The sequence below is a fragment of the Anas acuta genome, chromosome 3 (assembly GCF_963932015.1).
Source record: "Anas acuta chromosome 3, bAnaAcu1.1, whole genome shotgun sequence".
In the NCBI taxonomy this organism is placed as follows: domain Eukaryota; kingdom Metazoa; phylum Chordata; class Aves; order Anseriformes; family Anatidae; genus Anas; species Anas acuta.
In genome coordinates, this window is record NC_088981.1 from 39,669,645 (window position 1) to 39,680,770 (window position 11,126).

Here is an 11,126-nt window from a genome sequence, read left to right on the forward strand (position 1 = left end):
GGTTTGGATTGGAAGGGACATTAAAGATCCCATGGGCAGGGATGCCTCCCACTTGGTCAGGTTACCCAAAGCCCCATACCACCTGGTTTTGAACACCTCCAGGGATGGGGCATCCACAGCTTCTCTGGGCAGCCTGTGGCAATGCTTCACCACCATCTGAGTGAAGAATTTCCTCCTAACATCTAATCTAAATATTTTTATTTTTGTAGTTTAAAATCATTACTCCTTGTCCTATCACCACACCCCCTGAAAGAGTCCCTCCCCAGCTTTCCTGTAGCCTCCCTTTAGGTACTGAAGGCTGCAATGAGGTCTCCCTGGAGCCTTTTTCAGGCTGAACAACCGCAACTCCCTCAGCCTATCTTCACAGGAGAGGTGCTCCAGCCTCTTGATCATCTTTGTGGCCCTCCTCTGGACTCATTCTAATAGGTCCAGGTCCTTCTTGTGCTGGGGACCCCAGATCTGAATGCAGGGTTCCAGACAGGGTCTCACAAGAGCAAGGCAGAGGGGAAGAATCACGTGTTGCCCTGCTGGCCACACTACTTTTGATGCAGCCCAGGATACAGCTGGCTTTCTGGGCTGAAAGTGAATACTGTCAGCTCATGTTGAGTTTCTCATCCACCAACACCCCCAGGTTCTTCCCCTCAGAGCTGCTCTCAATCCATTCTCTGCCCTGCCTGTATTGGTGCTTGGAGTTGCTTTGGCCTAGGTGCAGGACCTTGAACTTGGCCTTGTTCAACTCCATAAGGTTTGCACAGCCCTACCTCTCAGGCCTGGCCAAGTCACTCTGGATGGTATCCCTACCCTCCAGTGTGCTGACTGCACCACAGAACTTGGTGTCATTGGCAAACTTGCTGAGGGTGTGCTCAGTCATTCTTGCCCTTAATCATCTTTGTGCCCCTCTTCTGGACTCATTCGAATACTTCCATGTCCTTATGCTGGGGGCCCCAGATCTGAACACAACACGTCATGAGGGGGTCTCATGAGACCAGAGCAGATGGGGAGAATCACCTCCCTTGACTTGTTGGCCATGCTTTTTTTGATGCAGCCAAGGATATGGTTGACTTTCTGGTCTGCAAGCACACATTGCTGGCTCATGTTGAGCTTCTCATCAAACAATACCCCAAAGTCTTTCTAATCACGGCTGGTTTCAATCCATTCTTCTCTCAGCCTGTATTTGTGCTTGGGATTGCCCTATCCAAGGTGCAAGACCTTGCACTTGGCCTTGCCGAACCTCATGAGGTTTGCACAGGCCCCTCAAGGTCCCTCATCCCTTCCCTCCAGTGTGTTGACTGTACCACACAGCTTAGTGTCACCGGCAAAGTTGCTGAGCATGCACTCAATCACACTGTCCATGACACCGACAAAGATGTTAAACAGTGCCAGTCCCAATACTGACCCCCTGAGGGTCAGTCAATACAACTCGTTACTGATCTCCACTTGGACATTGAGCCATTAACCAGAACCCTTTGAGTGCGACCACCCAGCCAATTCTTTAACCACTGAGTGGTCCATCTGTCAATTCAGTCCCTTTTCAATTTAGAGGCAAGGATATCATGTGGGAAATTTGAAATTCCTGTTCCTGAGAAAAACTAAATGCTAAAGTAATGCCAAAGATGACCAATTAAGAACACAAACTCAAAAACACATCATCCATAATGAAACACATCATCTGTTAACACACCATTCATAATGAAGCTCTAAGAAAAAGGAAAAAAAATAAAAGAAAAAACTTTCATAAAGCACAAAGTAGCTGCACACACATTCTAATGATGTGTGCACACTAAAATACTTTGGGCAAAAACTTAAACCTAGTGAGAAACTGAGTGCACCCAGAAGATTTATTTTCTGTTTTTTTTGAGAAATGTGTCACTTGTGTATGACAGTGATTCTACAAACACAGGAGGAAAAAAGGATTTAAAATCCATGAAATTTATTTAACTGCACAATGTGCTCTCATATGGACATAGGACAGTTTCATAACAATAAGGACAGAAAGTGGATATTTGTAACCCACAAGAAATTTTTACATAGTCTCTCAAAGAAGTTGTACTTCACTCTACTTTCTTAAATACACAATTTCTCAATGTGTTCTCATGTATACATGAAAGAGCATTTATCTATCTATTTATTTATTTATTTTGAGGAGTGCTTACAAAAGTGTTCGCTTTAATGACACTGATTAAGAAAAACAGAAGACTGAAACAATGCCAGGAACACATCTTTTTTTCCTCCAAGGGGTACTAAATCTCTTAGAATTGTATAAGTTCAAGAAAAAGACAAAATATAACTATTACAATCATATTATGCTTTCACTTGTCATCAATAAGAGAGAAAATTACACTGAGAAAACACAGAATCTCTGCCCCCAGTGTCTTTCACTGTTTGCTCCAAGCATGACAAATGCAGATCTCAGTCCTGTCCACATCAGTTTTTTGCACTGGTTTGGGTAACTATACAAAATCCAGAATCATGACTTAGTTGGAGGTGAGGAAGGAAAAAAAAAAAAAAAAAGTAAAGACAGTATGTAAAAAAGTATGAGAAAATCCTTTGCCTCTTATACATACCACACCTAAAAGAAAAGAATCAATATTTTAGTTGAATATCAAGATTTTGCCATTGTTACATGGGAATAGGAAGATAAATTTTATGTCAACCAATTTTCAAAAAGATAACAACAGGGAGAACACTGTGGAAAAAATTTGACCACCAAAAAAAAAAAGTTTGACTACCAGGATATTTCTCATATTAGGAACATTTCTGTTTTCCCTTATTTCAACCTTTCTGTATTTCAAAAACTTACATTTTTTTTAAACTAAAACTTTCTGACTTTTATTTAAGATGCAACTACAGAATTCACCTAGAATTTTACTACTATTTACAAAATCCTTACTTGTATGAGAACATGAGTACTCTCTGGTAGAGAGTACAATACCATTTTAATCAGCATAGTTACTATATGTTAGGAAGGTTAATACTGAACAAAATTTATTTACTCCAAGTTAAGAAAGAGCTATAAGAAAGGCTATGCAGACCAAGAGTAGCATTCTGCTACTGTTCAAGAATTGTTTTCTTCTGCAGTTAGGCTGTACATGTGAAGTAATTGATTAAACTTGGCGAAATACTGATTTTCAGGATAAATATTTCAATTTTCTTATTTGCATTTTTTTTCTTACACTCTTCAGCACAGATAAGCTCTTTGAAATAACAAAACAGGTTTCAAATATACAGGAAAACAAATTGTATCCTGAGTCAAAACTATTATTTTAGTCAAACCGTGAACAGGTTTGATTAGTACCAGAAACAATAGTGGTTTTGACTTTTTGCATCCATGAAGTCTAACTCATCAAAATTTTGTTCACTGAATTCATTTTATTTATTCATGTTCATACTTACTCATTCTATTCATATATACTGAAGTGCCAGAACAGAGATATTTCAGAGCTGTAGACAAAGTTGGTATGTATAAGATGTTTTGCTAGGAAATCTCTATGACCAAGAGCTTTTTAGTCAAAAGAACTATCATCAGGTTTGTCACAGTCACAAAATGAAGCTCTGTGAGAGGAAGCAACTGCAAGGATTTCATAATCACAGAATACAAATGCTTGAGTTAGCTGCAGAGCCAACATCTTCACATTTATTGGAAGCAAGAAGGACAAACTGAAGGTATTGGCCTACTAATTTTTGAAAACATGGGCTTCACACAACAAAACAAAATTGCTTTTGTTTACATCGACTCAAGACTGAGCAGAACTAATTTCCTTTTCCAACCACAAACTCTCTAAACATTTGACCAGATGCATTGTTCTCACAGTAAGAACACATGGAACAAGGACTGGCATTTATTGATGTCAAATGATCATAGAAATCTGTTAGTACATCTTGATGGTTATTGTATCCCCTAGAGTTACTTTTCCCCAAATTTACAGCAAACCTTTTGTTGGAATATTTATTTTATTAGCTTCTGTTGCATGAAACTTTTAGAGATAAAATTGGTCGAGAATTCAGAGTGCTAATGGTGTTCAAGAAGTCATCAGGATTTACAATCATGGTTATAGAATAGAAACCTATAAAAATGTTAACTAATGTTTTCAAGTAGGAGAAATCACAGAAAGAAAATATAGGTAAAATCCAAGGAAAGCAGGCCTTCTTCCTCACAAAAATTTAGGATGATTTGGAGCTTTCTTTTATGACAACATATTTATAATATGCTGTTTTTTATAACAACATATTTATAATACATCCTAATCAACTATCTGAAAATCTGGATGTGTTTCTGTTAGAGAAAAAAATATCTAAGGACAGGTTGTTTTACATTTTTGGAGGGCATGGAGAGATGAGAGGTCAAAAAGCAATCCATCGTAATGAAAAACAAATCAAAAAAGAAGGACAAAAAGAAAGGGGGGTGGGGGGTAAACAAACAGATCCAAAAACCACCACACAAGTACAGAAGTTGGCCACAGTAAAAAAAAAAAAAAAAAATAAAAATACAAAACCAGAGAAAACAGCTATTGAACTGTGGCTGGGGTATACTGTTTTTCAAATAGCAGAGAAAGTAGCACACAGTAGGAAAATCACTTGTAGAATATGAGATGGCCAACAAGGCTTTCTCTGACTAAGCATGCAGAAGGTCAGACAAACTATCTCACATAAAGGCTCTACTAACAAGTACTATCAACCATTGTGTGAGGTTGGTAAAGGAGGTAAAGTTGGTTGGTTTTAGAAAAATACTAATAGTAAATCCATACAGTCAGCGTAGTCAGATGGCCTGTGTCACATAAACTTAAGAAATTACATCTGAAGCTAGTTTTATTGCATTTTTTTCAATGAAATATTTGGTTATTCAAGCCCATTCCCACAGTTCTTGAAGATAAACAGCTCCTGATGCCATTGTGGAGTTCTATTTTCAGAAAGCTTTATTTATTTCTAAGTGGTTTAATGTGCATCTGTTTACATAAATATTTAGATATGTGAAAGCACATCCTGCTTAAGCTGGTCTGATAAACAGAAGTCAGCTGTTACTCCTTTTCCACTCCCAACTCCACTTGGAGCACTGCCTATTCCCTAGCTCTCGTTTATAATGCAGCCATTGTACTTAGAACCAGGAGTTTATAAACACATGCTTGAAAAATGTAGTCTGGCTTTCCAGCAAAATATTTCAATGGCTCTTTTACCATTAAATTGTGCTACAGTTTGTGTGGCTCAGTGCACTAAAAGTTTACATTTCTCTGTAAGGCCTAGCCCAATGCACATATTGACAGGATTAACAAATCTGGGAGGTGACTAGGAAGAGTGCACATTAGAGACAATAACTCCAGTATTACCACTTTTATAATTAAGGATTACTTCCATAAACTATTTCCACTGATTACAGATGCAGAGTTTATGGAGTATGGGATGCAATACCTAAATCTACCAGTAGCTCGTCTCTTTGACCTACATGCTAGTCTTGTTTCACTTACAAGAAAACACTAGAGAAAAAAAGCTGACAGGGCGGGTGGATGTTCCTGCCATCTGAAGACTGGACTAAGAGTCAGAAGATCTGGACTGAGCTTCCTACATTTGCCACAGAGGTCTTGTGTACATTTGGAAAAGTCTCTCAGATCCTGGGCCAGTAACACTAACTCAGCACATCTCACTGACTTCAGTCTCTGGCAAGACTTGAACTGTATGTGACATTCTAAATCTACCAAAATTTTTCATGTTGCTCTAGCCACTCTAGAAAGAATAAAGCTTTCTTTTACCTCAGAAAAGATACTAGAGGTGTTCTTTCTTCTTCATATATATATATGAAGGTGTGTATATATATATATACACACACACACACACACACATATGTTCTTAAAAAGGTTTGAGCACTGTACTGCACACAGAATAATGCAGGACACTTTCCCTGTTGTGTCAGTAGCCATCCAAAAAAATTTACCAGATCTATGACCTAAATTCCCAGAAGTCACCTCTGCAACCTTTTGCACCTTTTTTTTGTCAGACATATTCTAGTTAAGTTTCTATATATGTGGATCTTCCGGAGGTGAGCAGGCTTGGAACACATTGCAGTCCAGTAATTCGATTGTAAATTGTAGGAATCTAGGAAATTTTCATTCACTAGCTTTCATCTTCTTAAGATTAAGACTGTAATTAAACTTTTGCATTAAAAAGACATCTGAAAACCATGATAGGCTATAAGAATCTTTCATGCCTTTGAAAAACCATTCACAAAATCCATAAGAGAGAGAGAAAACAAAACAAAACAAACAAAAAAAAAAACACAGCTCACTCTTTTCTAAAAATCTCATTTTTAAGTTCAACTTTTTTACTACCAAATTTTTTTTACAACTAAATTTTCAAGATCAGTCATCGTCAGCCTAAGCCAGTTACAGAAGTCAGCAATGGCTGAGTCTACAGGTTTAGTCTGAATCACCAGCACATCTGAACCAAGTCTCCCTGCTGTTCTGCATGAAGAGAGTTGATTTGGAGTTTGTGAACTGGATCTTCTCAGCTGAAGCTAATTCAAAGATACACTCCAGTGGCTTACCTAGATCACTCCATTCACATAGGGACCCCATGAGAGCTATTCTTAAGTAAACCATCTTAAAATACATGCATTATCATATATATATATAGGATATATATATCTATATAGATATTATTTATATAATATATATATATATAGGAGATATATATATCCTATGTATATATATATATATCTCCTATATATATATATATCTCCTATATATATATAGGAGATATATCTAAATAACTACATATATATAGAATATATGTAGATATATATCCTATATTCTGCAAGCCCATTTCTACTAGCTCTCAATATTTCTCAACAAAGGCATCTAAGAAAATAAATACAAAGCTAAATCTATGACCTGGCTATTTTTTCCTTTGTTTTGAACAGCTGCATATATATTTATATCAGAAAGATTACATGGTGTGGGGCAGTGGGAATACATTTGGGATAAAAGAAGAAAAAAGAGGGGCAGGGGGGGAAAAAAAAAAAAAAAGGAAAAACAAAGAGGACATTCGTGTTTTATAGAAATTTGTGTTTATGTAAGTGTACTTCCTGTTTGTGCTCAGTAAAGCCTGAAAATGTTGATCATCTTCAGAAAGCCATGTGACAGATAAATTAATTACATAAATGACTGCTCAGCTTTCAGTTTTTGAACCAGCTTTGAGAACTTGGCATATGTGTATTAGAATAGAGGGGCCCAAAACGAACTGTTGGTACTTACTTCATCAGCGCTCAAAACACTCTTATTTGCTTTATTAAAAAGAAATAAAATCTTTATATTTCTGCAACAAGAAGAGGCCAAAATATGGAGATGGTAATGTTTAAACATAAATTTTACAGCAAAGGCTAAATCCTGTGACCAACTCCAGATGCTTTTTGACACTCCAGTGGGACCACTGAGGCAGTTTCTAGACCTTTGAGATTATCGCTCCATAAGAGACATTTTTCAGCAGCATACAGTCTTCAAAGTATTTCATCTCCCAGTTTCTCTACACAGAATATGCTGCTGAAGAAAAAAGGGGTGTATCAGAAAGAGACTTTTCTTCCTCCAGACTATCAGAGTATCCAGCCTGACCAGGAAAGAAATCACTTTCTACTTATGTCCTCTCATAGTCTTGCAAGTTCTGTCACTGCAGCCATTCAAAAATGACCTGACTTTGAGGAGAGGTTAATTTTGACTATCTTCCAGGTGTAGTGAAGCTACAGTGGGTCAGATAGTACAGAAGGACACGGATACAATAATATCATCAGCTATAAACAACAGGCCACAATAAGGACTCACATGTGGAGTGAAGGGGGGAATCTGAAAACTGGAAGTACCAGACACCACCTGGGCTGCCTTAACTCTCTTTGCTTTTCACCTCTAGTTCATCTGTAGCATTACACAGGAGAAAAAGAGAAAAAAACATAGAATGTAGAGCAAAGAACAGACATGAGAACCAGCATAAGCCAAGAAATTTCCCTTCTACAACAAATGAAGTTTAATTTTAAGTGGGGGAAAAAAATAAATAAAGTGCATACATGTTGGTATTTTACTTCTTTACCAGAGTATGTGGTGGTAGATAATTGCATTTGCCAATCAGAAACTTTCCCACCCCCACCTTCCTCTCAGTTTTCAGAATCAGCGTCAAGAGATGTGCATCTTATAAAAGAAAAATCTCAATCAGCATTTGAAGGGCCCACTAGGAATCTCTTGATGAGTTCCAGATGTCTGGCCACTGATGCACTAATACTTGCACCATGGAAAATCTTTCCAGGTGTTTGCAGTTTCATGCATTGTTGCACAATCATAAAGATCATAAAGCTATTTCCATGAAGGAAGACCACACTTAACCAAAGGCATGCAAGCAACAAGAATACACAGAGTAGCTGCAACCATGGCAGAAGTAAAAGGTCCAAGGTTAACACCACTGCTATGTGTTTGTGCAGAGTGTGCTGGGAAAGATCCTTGCTGTCCTGGACACGTTGGAATCTATGAACAGCCCTGCAGAGTCAGGCAGGATTGGTCTCCCAGCAGAAGTCTGGGACAGACCAACTTTCCCAAAGACAGTCTGAGATGATGGTCACTGGCCTGAGCTTCGATTTCTTGTTCAGAGACAACATCAGCTGTAGGGACTAATGTTAGTTTGAAAAACGGCGTACTCCGTGGTTCAGAACTGCTAACCTGACTCATGGTTTACAGCATGTATAAGGGCTAGCTGATAGTTTAGGGACATTGTCAAAAAAAAAAAAAGGCAGAGAGGTACATGTCAATGTAGACAAGTCAAATGACAGATTCAAAATTAAGGGATATTTACTTGGTTATGAAAATCATGTGAAATTTCAACAATTATTTAAGTAAGGATAGTGTCAGAATTCAGACCAGCATTCCCAGTATTTTGACTTACTCTGCCAGTGTCTGAACATCACCCCCAAAATGCAATAGGCACTACTTACAGCATTCAGCTCCTCCAGGTTAAAACCATAAGCCACATATATTATTTTATTACTTTAGGTTCCAGAACTTTTTTTTTTTTTTTTTAAATCTATATATTTCATTAGTGGCCAATTGGCAGAACTGAAATTAATGAATGTAAGTAAACATTCTATTTTTTATATGGGTAATTTTTATATTTAGGTCAGAAGCACACACACTTTGGGAAAAAAAAAAAAAAAAAAAAAAAAAACAGGGAAAAGACTTCAAGTTAGACATCTGTACTGATTTCTTATCTAAAAGGACAATATTTACAGCCATCTGAAATGTTTTAGCTGCTTTTTTAGTTTGTATGCTCCGAGTGTATTTGTTTCTGCATTGCTAAGCTATGAATCTTTTCAAAATCAGAAACAGCTTTTTGTATTTATAGTAGGAATGGCTAAATACAGCAACAACAAACCTAGAGGCAAACCAAAAATCTTTAAAGCTGCATATGGGATAACATAAATATAAATTTATTTATTTTGTTTATATTTATGGAATAACATAAATATAAAAGATGTATCATTCAGGGTAGGCCAGTAACTGATGATTCCATGTTGCAATATACATTTATCATTTATAAAGCCTTACTGCACCTCAAATATTTACAAATGTATCAAATGCCAAATCTGAGTTCCCCAGCACTAGCACATACCCCTATTCAGTAGGCCTTAAGGATGTAGGCAACCAACAATCTCTTTACCTTGTTTTAAAAGTCATACTGTGTTAGAATCATTAACAGAATTTTAAGCTTAATTTTTAATTTTAGGTTATCTTGAAAATGACCTCTCAGAACCTCTAAGTCAGATTTTGCTTGTGGGCTTGTTTTTGTTCTATACACTTTTGAGTGCTACACACATTTGAAAAGAGAACAAATATAGTGTACTATTTTGCAATCACAGAATAAACCAGATGATTAGATCTGGTCAGGACACAGAGAGCTACAGATTATTCTGAGGACAATCAGGAACATGAATGAGATGGAATTGTGTCAAAAGCATGTGCTTGCTTGTATCCCCAATTAAAACAATCTGAAATGTTTCAAAGACAGATAGTAATCCATTTCAAGCATTACGTCCTGAAAACATGATCATACTCTGAACAACTTTTTTAACTACATAAGCTGCCACTAAAGATAGTTTAGAATGAAAGTATTCTTGAATAATGCATTATTTCAAAACACAATAACAACAAAAACAGATTTCTTTATTTCTCAGTATAGACTTAAAAGGCCAGTAATTTTCTTCATAATTTAAAGAATTATTGGACTGATCTAACCACTGTTGATGCTACATATTTCCAAAGGCATTCAATGAAAAGACAGCAACCTTCTGTTCCTTGTTATTGTTATTAATATTAGATAAAACTCTGCGTTACTGTGTTTTTACTGGTAGGAGAGAGGGGACAATATATGCCAAAAAAGTGATCAACATCTAAGAATATCAGAAAGATCACAATTCCAATGTCTGAATTATTCGGCCTGTTAAGGTCCAGAAATTTCATTCAACATCTTATCTAATCATCTAAAATCAAACTTGTAGTGCCAACCAGGTTTGATGTTGTTCAGACATATCACTTCTCCACTGCACTCCTACAAATACCATACCTATAATTTTTTAGGTTCAGATTTTCAGAAGGGAAACAGTAATTCCAAGTGCTTCAGCTTTTATTTGCCCAGAGGTACCTCAGAAAATAAACTCAAATTTTACAACGTGCTGAGCATCTATCCAATAAAAACTGAATTGCTACCTAATGGTGGGGATTCAAAACTTCAGACGTTTGTAAGTTATATCACTTTTGAATTCTAAGACAGATTTTCCCCACCAAGTACATAGACAACTATTTAGGAGAAAAGAAAAGTCTCAGAGAAACACAGAGAAAAAAAAAAAATAAATAAAAGTGCCTTTGAATGGCAACTTTGAAGAGGTATCTGCTTTTACTTGATATTTGGCTATAGTTCCACAGGATATACTTTTTACATTTTTTAGAATTATTTTAACTATGATCTCTTCCTTTTTCTGTTTTACTGTGCAAGTCCATAAGCAATTGTACTGTATCTGTTTAATAATAATTAGTTTTGACTGAAATTAATATGGTGTTTTTTAAAACTCTCCCTCCAAATACAGCGCTAGATCTGCTAACTCACAATTT